This window comes from Apodemus sylvaticus, chromosome X (genome assembly GCF_947179515.1).
Source record: "Apodemus sylvaticus chromosome X, mApoSyl1.1, whole genome shotgun sequence".
Classification (NCBI taxonomy): Eukaryota; Metazoa; Chordata; class Mammalia; order Rodentia; family Muridae; genus Apodemus; species Apodemus sylvaticus.
The window spans coordinates 7,962,352-7,976,616 of NC_067495.1; the positions used below are offsets into that span (position 1 = coordinate 7,962,352).

A 14,265-nucleotide genomic window follows, 5' to 3' on the forward strand; every position below is an offset into this window, starting at 1 on the left:
CCAGCCACCACATGGTGGCTCACAACCATCCGTAATGAGATATCTTGCCCTCTGCTGATGTGTCTGAAGACAACTACAGTGTACCCACATACATGTAATAAGTAAAACCTAAAAAAAAGAAGAAGCCTGGCGGTGGTGGCCCACGCCTGTAATCCTAGCACGCTGGGAGGCAGAGGCAGGCAGATTTCTGAGTTCAAGGTCAGCCTGGTTCCAGGACAGCCAGAGCTATACAGAGAAACAATGTCTCGGAAAAAAAATCCAAAACAAACAAACAAACAAACAAAAACCAACAACAAAAAAAGAAATTTCCAATATAAGGACCTGTAATGTTTAAATTTTCCTTTTTAGAGCTATTTATACTTTCCTTTCATTGTTTGCTTGTTTTCATAGATTTCCTTAAAGGTTTCCTCCATTTCCTGTTCAAGGACTTTGATCACATCCATAAAGGTATTTCAGTGCCCTTTTCTTACCCTTCAACTGTGCTGCATTTCCCAGGGCCTGTTGTGGTAGGGTTGCTGAGCTCTAGTGGAGACACATTATCCTGTTATCAATAGAGGTTTTTGTCCTGCATAAATGACAACCATTTATTGCTTTAGTTCATTTCCACTAATACATCGCTCACTCACCATTTAAATACCTGGTTTCATGAGAAACCATTTGAACAAGCAGGGCAGTGGTGGCACACGCCTTTAATCCCAGCACTTGGGAGGAGAGACAGGTGAATTTCTGAGTTCCAGGCCAGCCTGGTCTACAGAGTGAGTTCCAGGAGAGACAGCTCTAGATAGAGAAACCCTATCTCGAAAAAGAAACAAAAACCAAAAGTATAACCATTTGAACACTTTTCTCTTATTCCTGTCATGGAAATAGAGTAATTTGCCTTAAAAAAACGAACAGACAAAAGTCTGAACCAGCGTCCTGGTTCTGCCTGCTTTCCTAAGGCCTCCGAGCTAGATGTTTACAGCAGCTCAGCAGCCTGAGCCCCGGAAGCCAGTGCTCTATGCAAAAGGACGCACTCTGGAGTCTGTTCTCCACCCTTCCTCACGGTCTAACATGTGTACAGCTGAAACTACCAACACCAGCTATTACACATTGCTCTCTGTTCTCTTAGTTTAAGTAAACCCAAATTACCTCTCACATGTGCAGAAAAATGCGGAAGCCACGAGGTCCCCCCGTAATTTGGAGTAGTGAACTAGATCCACTCTGACACTTTCCACAGAAGTAACGCTTTATTTAATGAGAGGTCTCCGTAGCCTGCTGGTAGAACCTACGCACACACAACACTGATAGCCAGCCGCTGTTCGCCAAGTCTCCTCTTCAGTCGGGCCTTGGCTTTAAGGAGGCCAGAGTCCAGCAGGAAAGTGTGTGGTGCCCCGGCTCCACCGGCTCTTAGGTTGCTACAGTTTTCTCTTCTTTACTGAAAGGCTGTAGGGAGCCAGGCTTGACCCTCGAGAGACCAGCAACGTGAACACTCTTACTGTGCTGTTCCTCGCGCTTCTTTTTCGGAGTCAGCATCTTTTCTCTGGCCTCAACATGTACAAAAGGGTTCCACGGAGAAAAGCTAATGGCGTAGGGGTCTTCTATCTTCGGCAGGTCAAACAGATGAGCCATACAGATGTTAACACTTTCGGCCACTTTACCTTTAAAAAGCTGAATGTCTCTTTCATACAGCATTGCAGCGTCTGGGTTTAGGGGATTCTTCGTGCTGATCTTGTAGAAGACTCTCCTTGCATACATTAACACCTGCCATATACGATTGTGGTTGCGCATCCACTTGGCGAATTTTCTTTGTACATCCAGCTCGCCCGAGGTGGGATCCACTAGTGGGTGAAAGACGGGGATATCAAACAGCAGGCGTGGACAGTCGCCATCTGGGTAATTATCGGGAATATACACCGTAAACTTGAATATGCCGTCCTGATAGAGCCCATGCCGGATGAATATTACTCCAAACCACACTAATGGCGAGCGGAAAGATGGCTGTACATAGACTCCTGGCAGCTTCTGCTTCACCACCAATGTAAATTCCGCAAGAAGCGAATATTCCAGGTAGAAGGACACTTCTGTAAGAGGCGTGGCTGCCCTTTCTTGACTGCCCTGCTGGGGCAGGCTTGGATCTGGGCAGGGCATTTTTGGTTCTAGAAGGGAGCTGGTTTTTGGGTGCACTTCGTGGAGGACTGGATTTCACATCCCCCGCTAATGTCTTCTCCTTGCCTTCTGCTCCTTGCCGCTCAGAGCCTGCAGACCTGCTCCACGTAGGGGTCACAATGTGTCTTCCATGAACGTCAGTGCTGTGTCATCAAAGGCTTCTGTCCTCAGCATTCAGGCTGGATGCCCTTGGTGCCTGAGCACTGGGCGCTGAGCGCCCCCGCGGGCCAACAGCATCTCCTCCTGTAGTGCTGCCCGGCCCCTGACGCTCCATCAATAGAGTTTGTATGCTGGCATCGAAGCATCTGGGGTTGGGATCATTGTAATTCTAGGTACTGATCACCTGCTCTTGTCTTTAGTGGGTGAGTGGGGTTTTTTCTCTTGGTTTCTTTTGTCCTCTCTGGTCCTTAGGATGCTGTGGTGTCTGTTGTGAATTTTTCTCCTAGAATCCTGCTATATGTTGCCATGGTTTCAGGTAGAATGTTTTCCTAGTTGTCAGGTAGATTGTTTCCCTAGAGCTGAAACTTAGGAAGGGGCATGGGCTAGGATCCAGGCTGAGGGGTCCACAAGAGGGGGGAAAGCAGGCTGTTCCACCAGCATCTGTTTAGTCCTCTGGGAAGGAGCTCAGAGACTGTGGAGAGCCCTTGGCAGGGGGTCTGCTACAGAGGTGAGGGACCATGAGGCTGGGGGATGACATTGGGAGGAGAGAAGGGACAGTGAAGATCTGAAGCTTGCCTGCCTGCTTCACTGGCAGGCCTGGCTAGTGGGTCCTTCAGGAATGCCTGCTGGAGTTGGGGCCTGGGATAAAGACATGAGGGGGGAGTGCAGCTTGCTGGGGACAGGGACAGTTTACATCAAACTCATTTTTTTTCAAACATGTTTTTAATTTATCCTTCGAATTAGTTTTATGAAGGCTGCCTTAAATCTTTAGTTAGATAACCTTAATATGCATTGCATATTTTTTAACGATTTATTTGATTTGATTTTGGATTTGTTTTTGCGAGACAGGGTTTCTCTGTGTTGCCCTGGCTCTCCTGGAACTCACTCTGTAGACTAGGCTGGCTTCGGAGTCAGAAATCTGCCTGCCTCTGCCTCCCAGAGTGCTGGGATTACAGGCCCATGCCACCACCACCAGGCTCTAAAGATTTATTTTATATATGATATCTTCAGACATACTGGAAGAGGTCATCAGAATCCACTACAGATGGTTGTCAGCAAGCATTGATTGCTGGGATTTGAACTCAAGACCTCTGGAAGAGCAGTCAGTGTTCTCAACCACTGAGCCATCTCTCCAGCCATTTGTCTTAGAGTTGACATTTATAGGTTATATATTTCCAGTTTTGTAGTTATTGTTGTTTTGTTTTCAGAGGAAATCTCAGTATGTCACTCTGGCAGGTTTGGAACTTACAATGTGGTCCAAGGTGGCCTCTCAGCCTCCCAAGTGCTGTAACTCAAGGCAAGCACCAGCACCACGTCTAGCGAAGGAAAGGAAACATTTTAGTGTCTGGGAGGTGGGGAGGTCAGGGTCACATGGAGCCCAGGCTGTCCTTCGACTCAGTCCATACCTGAGGCTGGTTGCCGATTCTTCATCTACCTGCATCTGTCACCTAAATGCTGATGTTGCAGGGGTGTGTCTGACTCCATTTCCTGCAGTTCAGGGGACAGAATCCTGAGCATCATGTGTTCTAGGCAAGTACTCTATCAAGTAAACTATGTCTTTGGCCCTACTATGTATATTGAGACTTTGACATTTGGAGCATTATGTTATAGTGAAGCTCATTGGGACTTTCTGGTTTTGCTGGCATGTTTAATGCTGTTCCTGCAGTGTGGACAATAGGGAGGAGAGTTTACTGCACCTGGCAGGAGCTGGTGCACAGCCCATGGAGGAGGATGCTGACTGGCTTGCTCCCTGTGACTGGCCCCGCCTGCTCTCCTCCACAGCCCAGGCCCACCTTCCCAGGACTGACACCACTCACTGTGGGCTGGGCTCTCCCTTATCAAACACCAATCAGGAAAATATCATACAGGTTTGTCTACAGGTCACTCTTGTCACATTTTCTCAGTTGAGGGTCCCCTTTCCAAATGATCTGAGCTAGTGTCGAGCTGACAAAAACAAAACAAAACAAAAAAAAAACAGAAACAAAATACAAAACAAAACTAACCAGCACTGATAATTTATTGTAGCAAGGTAGTTTTTGGCTTGGTGTCTTGTTGGTGTCTCCTCTGTCTGCCAAAGCTGATCATTTCCTGGTCCTTTGGTTAACACATTTCTCTTTTGCTATGTTTATTTGTTTCTTTACGTATTCTATACTGAGACAGACTCTTGGTGTGTAGCCTAGACTGTCCTCAAATTCAAGATCTCCCTTCTTTGACCCCCCCATGAGCTGGGATAAATGTCAGGAGCCATCACACACAGACTCTTCCTGGTCCTTTGACTAGGAAGAACAGGCTTTTCCTGGGACTTGAAAGTCTGCTCTCATTGACGATCTGAGTGCCAACTTCTTTTGAGCCGGACTTCTAGAATGCAAGCATCAAAAAGGAAGCCATTGCCCTTTGCTTCTTGGGTACTGAGGCAAAGCTCATGCTTTCTTTATATATAAGATTTATCTCATGCTTGCTTTGTATATAATATCCTAAGTTTGTCCTTAGCAGAACTGACAGGGAATGAATGCCTATCTTTATGGAAATAGAAGTCTCTTGAATTTGTACAGGTTGTTAAATTACAGCAGTTGTATGGCAAAGGGTATATATCTCACACATACAGGACACTGACTCTCTGTTAGAGTAACAAAGCCATGTGACCCAGAAATACAGTCAAGATAGCATACCTCCATCACCCCTAAGAAGTTTCTTCTTCATGTTCCCCAGGCCTAAATGTAACATTTGCAGTATCTTACTTTCAGACAGTATGGCTTTAGAGATGCCTGTTTCCGGGTTTCAAAAGAGGGACCTTTACAACATACATGTAAATAATTTCAGCTCTGTCATCTTCCTGTATAGGGAGCAGCCATGGGGTCCAGCTATAATGACAATGATCCTCAAACACCACTTCCATAAAGAGTGGCAGCATTAGCAGCAGCCCTAGCAGAGAGTGGACAATTGGTTCAACTCACCAGGATGCAAGATCCAAGAGCATCCAGGCCACAGACTGCCACACTGCCCTATCAGGTTCATAGGGAGGTACTCCACAGTGACCAGGGTCTGAGCTGGGAGGGGCTTCAGCCTAGGAGATCTCAGGGAGGTCAGCATCCTTAAGAAAGTGGCCCAGTGGCTTCTTTGTGGACTCAAGAAGCCAAAACAAATCTAATGCATCACTAGAGGCCAGTGTGCTATAGCACCTGAAGAGGATGGCTCCAAGCTCACACTCTTCTCCAGGAAGCCTTCTGCTTCCAAGAAGGGAGACAGTCCACTGAAGAATTCAAATTGTGCCCCCCACCCCCAGGTAAGAGGATCTGTGATGCCCATCCCAACTGTCTACAAAAGGAGAAGGCCAGAATCATCAGAGAGAAATAGAAGAATTTCAGAAGGCACCCCCCCCCCATTTTTAACAGTTTTCACATGGCCAGTACCAAATGCCTGACTCTGGTATTTGAACAGAAAGGGCCAAGGAAGCTGCAGAGCAAGACATTGAGAAGAAAAAGAAACAAGTTGTTGGAGCCCTGCAATACATTTTCACTAAAGCAAAACAGAAACCAATCTATAGAGAAGTGGCTCAGCAGGTGAAGGGTCTGCTTGCTGCCAAGCATGACCCACGTGAGTAAGAACCCGAGAGCCACTTGGTAGAAGACAACCAGGAGAGATGCAAGTACTGCAAGCTGCCCTTTGACCTATACGTGTGTGCTATTGCACACACGCAGACACACACACACACACACAAAGAAATGAGTGTACTAAAATGTTTTCAATACAGAAGTAATTGGACATTCTACTACACACCTGTAATCCTAGCACTTGGAGCACAGAAGCAGGAGGATTCTGAGTTCAAAGTGGAGGCCAATCTAGGCTACACACCAGGACCCTTTCTAAAAACAAAGGCTGGGTGTCTATCCTGAACCAGACCCAGGATTTGAGGCTCAGCATTGAAATACACACACACACACTCACACACACACAGAGAGAGAGAGACAGAGAGAGAGAGCGACAGAGAGAGAGAGAGAGAGAGAGAGAGAGAGAGAGAGAGAGATGTGGGAAGGTAATAGCAAATAAATAAACAAGCAATAAAGTGCCAACAAGATGGCTCACTGTGTAAAAGTGCTTGTCACACAAGCCTGAGGACCTGGACTCAATTTCTAGACCCATGTAAGGACAGAAGGAGAGAACAGCTGTCCTATGATGTTCCCCATCATATAGGGAGAGAAGTAAATACTTAATTAATTAAAATAAACCAGTGAATACTCTGAGAGTTTGATGTTTTGCCATTTTATCGATACATGTAATGAATTAGTTTATCAAATCATTTTCCTTGTATGTAGAAACAATACATCACTAATATTATTTTAAATGCTTTACATTTTATAACACGTGTTCTAAGACTTTATATTTTTTACTCCTTATAATTCCTATGAGATGGGTGATATTATCCTCATTCAAGGTGAGAAATAAAAATTTTTGATTTTTTTTTTTGTGTTTGTTTGCTTATTTGAGACACGAGTTCTCTGCGTAGACTTGGCTGTCCTAGAACTCACTCTGTAGACCAGGCTGGCCTGGAGTTCACAGAGATCCTTGTGCCTCTGCCTCTTGAGATTTGGGATTAAGGGCGTGTACCACCATTGCCCAGCTTTAAGATGGGAAAATCTATGCTCAGTAATACAGAATATGTCCAAGGGCACCCAGGTAGACAGATCGATTAGCCCCAGAAGGAAAGAGTCGTCCATGTTCCAATTTTTGAGATGATTTTGATTTGTTCCATTTTGATTACATGACTACAAAATGACCATCAATAAGTGATTGACCTACTTGTCTACCATGGCCCTGAAGAGTCAAGGACGGCAATTTCAAGTGATTTTAAAAGAAGTGCCTTGGTCACTTTTTTTTAAACAATTATTTATTTTATTGATATGAGTACACCACCATTGCTCTCTTCAGACACGCCAGAAGAGGGCACCAGACCCCATGACAGATGGTTGTGAGCCACCTTGTGATTGCTGGGAATTGAACTCAGGACCTCTGGAAGACCAGTCAGTGCTCTTAACTGCTGAGCCATCTCTCCAGCACTAATTTCTAACTTCTTGACCTTCAGTTGTCTTATTGCTCTAAATAAGACCTCAAGCACTATATTGAAAAGATGTGGGCAGCCATTTCTTGTTCCTGATTTTGGTGGATTATTTTGAGTTTCTTTCCATTTATGTGGATGGCTATGGGCTTGCTGTAAACTATCTTTACTACATTGAGGTATGTCCCTTGCATCCCTAATCTCTCTGGTACTTTCATTATAAAGGGATGTTGAATTTTTGTCAAAGACCTTTTCTATGTCTAATGAGATGGTCACGTGGTTTTTGTCTTTCAGTTTGTTTATATAGTGAATAACATTTCCCAATTTATGTTATGTTGAACCATCCCTGAATCCCTAGGATGAAGCATACTTTGTCATGGTAGATGGTTTTTTATGTGTTCTTGAATTCAGTTTGTAAGTATTTTATTGAGATATGTGCATCTATGTTCATAGTAGGTATTGGTCTGTAATTCCATCTTTTTTTGGTTGGGTCTTTATGTGGTTGGAGTGTCAGGGAAACTGTGACCTCCTAAGAAAAACTTGGCAGTGCTCATAATGCTTCTATTTTGTGGCATATTGGCATTAGCTGTTAGGATTAGAAGTTAGGGTTAGGGTCTTTGAAAGTCTGGTAAAATGCTGTGTCTATCCATGAGCATTTTGGGTCAGTAGATTTTAATTACTTCTTATATTTCACTGAGGTTTATGGGTCTGTATAAATTGCTTATTAGATCTTAGCTTTGGTAGGCAATTTGTATCTCAAGAAATTTATTCATTTCATTTAGATTTCCCAATTTGGTAAAATATAGGTTTTTAAAGAATGATCTTATGATTCCCTGTATTTCCTTGATTTTTTGTTTGTTTTTGTCTTTGTTTTTTTTGTTTTGTTTTTTGAGACAGGGTTTCTCTGTGTAGGCCTGTCTGTCCTGGAACTCACTGTGTAGATCAGGCTGGACTTGAACTCAGAGACCCTCCTGCCTCTGCCTCCCAAGTGCAGGGATTAAAGGTGTGCACCACCCCCTCCTGGCCCTTGATGTCTGTTTTGTGTCTCCCTTTTTCTCTTTATCTTTGTTCATTTGGATCTTCTCTCTTTGTGTTTTGGGTAATTTGAATAAGGGCTTGTCAATCTTACTGATTCTCTCAAAGAACCAACTATTTGTTCATTGATTCTTCGTATTGTTTTTTGTTTGTTTCTGTCTTGTTGATTTCAGCCCTGAGTCTCACTATTTCCTGCAGTCTACTCCTGTTGAGTGTGATTTCTTCTTTATGTTCTAAAGCTTTCAGGTGTGCGGCTGTTAGTGGAAGATCTCTCCAATTTTTTATGTGGGCACTTCGGGCTAGGAACTTGCCTTTTAGACTCTCTTTTTGTTTTTTTAAACAATTTTAATTTTTTATTAATTAATTAATTTATTTTATGTATATGAGTACACAGTCCCTGCCTTCAGCCACACCAGAAGAGGGCATTGTTTCCCATTACAGATGGTTGTGAGCCACCATGTGGTTACTGGGACTTGAACTCAAGACCTCTCTGTAAGGACAGTTAGTGCTCTTAACCACTGAGCCATCTCTCCAGCCCCATAGACTCCTTTTCATTGTGTCCCATAAGTTTTGGTATACTGCATATTCACTTTCATTAAATTCTTAAAAAGTCCTTATTTCATAATTATAGTCTTGACCCATTTTTTAATTAGTAAAGAGATTTTTCAGCTTCCTCTATCTAATCTAAGTTTTCTGTTGCTCCTGTTGTAGACATCTAGCTTTAATCTATGATGGTCTGATAGTATGTAAGGTGTTGTTTTAATATTTTTCTATTGAGACTTGCTTTGTGTCTGAGAATGTGGTCACTCTTGGGGAAAGTTCCATGAGGTGCTGAGAAGAGGCAATATTCTTTTGTGTTTAAGTGAAATGCTCAGTACATATCTTTTGTTTGTTTGTTTGTTTGTTTGGTTGGTTGGTTGGTTTGTATTTTTAAGACAGGGTTTCTCTGCATAGCCCGGGCTGTCCTGCAACTCATTCTGTAGACCAGGCTGGCCTTGAACTCTGAAATCAGCCTTCCACTGCCTCCCAAGTGCTGGGATTACGGGCATGCACCTCCACTGCCCAGCTGTAAATATCTTTGAGTTCCATTTATTTTATGAGATCAATTAGCATTTCTCCAGGTGTTTTGTTTTATTTGTTTATTTTTGTATGGATAACCTGTGTATTGTCAAGAGTGGAGCATTGAAGTCTCCTAATATCCATGTGTGATTATATGTGATTTAAGCTGTAGTTGTGTTTCCTTTATGAACTTGGGTGCCCTTCTGTTTGGGGCATAGATATTGAACTTCAATGTCTTCTTGTTGAATATTCCCTTTAAGAAGTATCCTGGGGCTGGAGAGATGGCTCAGTGGTTAAGAGCACTGACTGCTCTTCCAGATGTCCTGAGTTCAAATTCCCGCAACTGCATGGTGGCTCACAACCGTCTGTAATGAGATCTGATGCCCTCTTCAGGTGTGTCTAAAGACAACTACAGTGTACCCACATACATGAAATAAATAAAAATTTTTTAAAAAGAAAGAAAGAAAGAAATTTTCCAATATAAGGAGCTGTATTGTTTAAATTTAAATTTTTCCTTTTAGAGCTATTTACATTTCTTTTCATTGTTTGCTTGTTTTCATAGATTTCCTTAAAGGTTTCCTCCATTTCCTGTTTAAGGACTTTGATCACATCCATAAAGGTATTTCAGTGCCCTTTTCTTACCCTTCAACTGTGCTGCATTTCCCAGGGCCTGTTGTGGTAGGGTTGCTGAGCTCTAGTGGAGACACATTATCCTGTTATCAATAGAGGTTTTTGTCCTGCATAAATGACAACCATTTATTGCTTTAGTTCATTTCCACTAATACATCGCTCATTCACCATTTAAATACCTGGTTTCATGAGAAACCATTTGAACAAGCAGGGCAGTGGTGGCACACGCCTTTAATCCCAGCACTTGGGAGGAGAGACAGGTGAATTTCTGAGTTCCAGGCCAGCCTGGTCTACAGAGTGAGTTCCAGGAGAGACAGCTCTAGATAGAGAAACCCTATCTCAAAAAAGAAACAAAAAACAAAAGTATAACCATTTGAACACTTTTCTCTTATTCCTGTCATGGATATACAGTAATTTGCCTTAAAAAAAAGAACAGACAAAAGTCTGAACCAGCGTCCTGGTTCTGCCTGCTTTCCTAAGGCCTCCGAGCTAGATGTTTACAGCAGCTCAGCAGCCTGAGCCCCGGAAGCCAGTGCTCTATGCAAAAGGACGCACTCTGGAGTCCGGTCTCCACCCTTCCTCACGGTCTAACATGTGTACAGCTGAAACTACCAACACCAGCTATTACACATTGCTCTCTGTTCTCTTAGTTTAAGTAAACCCAAATTACCTCTCACATGTGAAGAAAAATGCAGAAGCCACGAGGTCCCCCTGTAATTTGGAGTAGTGAACTAGATCCACTCTGACACTTTCCACGGAAGTAACGCTTTATTTAATGAGAGGTCTCCTTAGCCTGCTGGTAGAACCTACGCACACACAACACTGATAGCCAGCTGCTGTTCGCCAAGTCTCCTCTTCAGTCGGGCCTTTGCTTTAAGGAGGCCAGAGTCCAGCAGGAAAGTGTGTGGTGCCCCGGCTCCACCGGCTCTTAGGTTGCTACAGTTTTCTCTTCTTTACTGAAAGGCTCTAGGGAGCCAGGCTTGACCCATGAGAGGCCAGCAACGTGAACACTCTTACTGTGCTGTTCCTCGCGCTTCTTTTTCGGAGTCAGCATCTTTTCTCTGGCCTCAACATGTACAAAAGGGTTCCACGGAGAAAAGCTAATGGCATAGGGGTCTTCTATCTTAGGCAGGTCAAACAGATGAGCCATACAGATGTTAACACTTTCGGCCACTTTACCTTTAAAAAGCTGAATGTCTCTTTCATAGAGCATTGCAGCGTCTGGGTTTAGGGGATTCTTCGTGCTGATCTTGTAGAAGACTCTCCTTGCATACATTAACACCTGCCATATACGATTGTGGTTGCGCATCCACTTGGCGAATTTTCTTTGTACATCCAGCTCGCCCGAGGTGGGATCCACCAGTGGGTGAAAGACGGGGATATCAAACAGCAGGCGTGGACAGTCGCCATCTGGATAATTATCGGGAATATACACCGTAAACTTGAATATGCCGTCCTGATAGAGCCCGTGGCGGATGAATATTACTCCAAACCACACTAATGGCGAGCGGAAAGATGGCTGTACATAGACTCCTGGCAGCTTCTGCTTCACCACCAATGTAAATTCCGCAAGAAGCGAATATTCCAGGTAGAAGGACACTTCTGTAAGAGGCGTGGCTGCCCTTTCTTGACTGCCCTGCTGGGGCAGGCTTGGATCTGGGCAGGGCATTTTTGGTTCTAGAAGGGAGCTGGTTTTTGGGTGCACTTCGTGGAGGACTGGATTTCACATCCCCCGCTAATGTCTTCTCCTTGCCTTCTGCTCCTTGCCGCTCAGAGCCTGCAGACGTGCTCCACATAGGGGTCACAATGTGTCTTCCATGAACGTCAGTGCTGTGTCATCAAAGGCTTCTGTCCTCAGCATTCAGGCTGGATGCCCTTCGTGCCTGAGCGCTGGGCGCTGAGCGCCACCGCGGGCCAACAGCATCTCCTCCTGTAGTGCTGCCCGGCCCCTGACGCTCCATCAATAGAGTTTGTATGCTGGCATCGAAGCATCTGGGGTTGGGATCATTGTAATTCTAGGTACTGATCACCTGCTCTTGTCTTTAGTGGGTGAGTGGGGTTTTTTCTCTTGGTTTCTTTTGTCTTCTCTGGTCCTTAGGATGCTGTGGTGTCTGTTGAGAATTCTTCTCCTAGAATCCTGCTAGATGTGGCCATGGTTTCAGGGAGAATGTCTTCCTAGTTGTCAGGTAGATTATTTCCCTAGAGCTGAAACTTAGGGGGATGGGCTAGGATCCAGGCTGAGGGGTCCACAAGAGGGGGGAAAGCAGGCTGTTCCACCAGCATCTGTTTAGTCCTCTGGGAAGGAGCTCAGAGACTGTGGAGAGCCCTTGGCAGGGGGTCTGCTACAGAGGTGAGGGACCATGAGGCTGGGGGATGACATTGGGAGGAGAGAAGGGACAGTGAAGATCTGAAGCTTGCCTGCCTGCTTCACTGGCAGGCCTGGCTAGTGGGTCCTTCAGGAATGCCTGCTGGAGTTGGGGCCTGGGATAAAGCCTTGAGGGGGGAGTGCAACTTGCTGGGGACAGGGACAGTTTACATCAAACCCATTTTTTTCAAACATGTTTTTAATTTATCCTTTGAATTAGGTTTATGAAGGTTGCCTTAAATCTTTAGTTAGATAACCTTAATATGCATTTCATATTTTTTTAACGATTTATTTTATTTGATTTTGGATTTGTTTTTGCAAATCAGAGACAGGGTTTCTCTGTGTTGCCCTGGCTCTCCTGGAACTCACTCTGTAGACTAGGCTGGCTTCAGAGTCAGAAATCTGCCTGCCTCTGCCTCCCAGAGTGCTGGGATTACAGGCGCATGCCACCACCCTAGGCTCTAAAGATTTATTTTATATATGAAAGCTTCAGACATACTGGAAGAGGTCATCAGAATCCACTACAGATGGTTGTCAGCAAGCGTTGTTTGCTGGGATTTGAACTCAAGACCTCTGGAAGAGCAGTCGGTGTTCTCAACCACTGAGCCATCTCTCCAGCCATTTGTCTTAGAGTTGACATTTATAGGTTATATATTTCCAGTTTTGTTGTTATTGTTGTTTTGTTTTCAGAGGAAATATCAGTATGTCACTCTAGCAGGTTTGGAACTTACAATGTGGTCCAAGGTGGCCTCTCAGCCTCCCAAGTGCTGTAACCAAAGGCAAGCACCAGCACTATGTCTAGCGAACGAAAGGAAACATTTTAGTGTCTGGGAGGTGGGGAGGTCAGGGTTGCATGGAGCCCAGGCTGTCCTTCAACTCAGTCCATACCTGAGGCTGCTTGCCGATTCTTCATCTACCTGCATCTGTCACCTAAATGCTGATGTTGCAGGGGTGTGCCTGACTCCATTTCCTGCAGTTCAGGCGACAGAATCCTGGGCATCATGTGTTCTAGGCAAGTACTCTATCAAGTAAACTATGTCTTTGGCCCTACTATGTATATTGAGACTTTGACATTTGGAGCATTATGTTATGGTGAAGCTCATTGGGACTTTCTGGTTTTGCTGGCATGTTTAATGCTGTTCCTGCAGTGTGGACAATAGGGAGGAGAGTTTACTGCACCTGGCAGGAGCTGGTGCACAGCCCATGGAGGAGGATGCTGACTGGCTTGCTCCCTGTGACTGGCCCCGCCTGCTCTCCTCCACAGCCCAGGCCCACCTGCCCAGGACTGACACCACTCACTGTGGGCTGGGCTCTCCCTTATCAAACACCAATCAGGAAAATATCATACAGGTTTGTCTACAGGTCACTCTTGTCACATTTTCTCAGTTGAGGGTCCCCTTTCCAAATGAACTGAGCTAGTGTCAAGCTGACAAAAACTAAACAAAACAAAACAAAACAAAACAAAAAAACAGAAACAAAATAGAAAACAAAACTAACCAGCACCGATAATTTATTGTAGCAAGGTAGTTTTTGGCTTGGTGTCTTGTTGGTGTCTCCTCTGTCTGCCAAAGCTGATCATTTCCTGGTCCTTTGGTTAACACATTTCTCTTTTGCTATGTTTATTTCTTTATTTATGTATTCTATACTGAGACAGACTCTTGCTGTGTAGCCTAGACTGTCCTCAAATTCAAGATCTCCCTTCTTTGACCCCCAAAGAGCTGGGATAAATGACAGGAGCCGCCACACACAGACTCTTCCTGGTCCTTTGGCTAGGAAGAACAGGCTTTTCCTGGGACCTGAAAGTCTGCTCTCATTGACG

The 14,265-nt window shown here is 44.5% G+C and overlaps 2 pseudogenes; both read right to left on the bottom strand.

Annotated features, from left to right (window-relative positions):
* Nucleotides 1-1,386: 1,386 nt before the first annotated feature.
* On the bottom strand, nucleotides 1,387-3,745 carry LOC127675498 (AKT-interacting protein-like; annotated as a pseudogene).
* A 7,264-nt stretch (nucleotides 3,746-11,009) lies between these two features.
* LOC127675499 (AKT-interacting protein-like) lies at nucleotides 11,010-13,369 on the bottom strand (annotated as a pseudogene).
* Nucleotides 13,370-14,265: the final 896 nt, after the last annotated feature.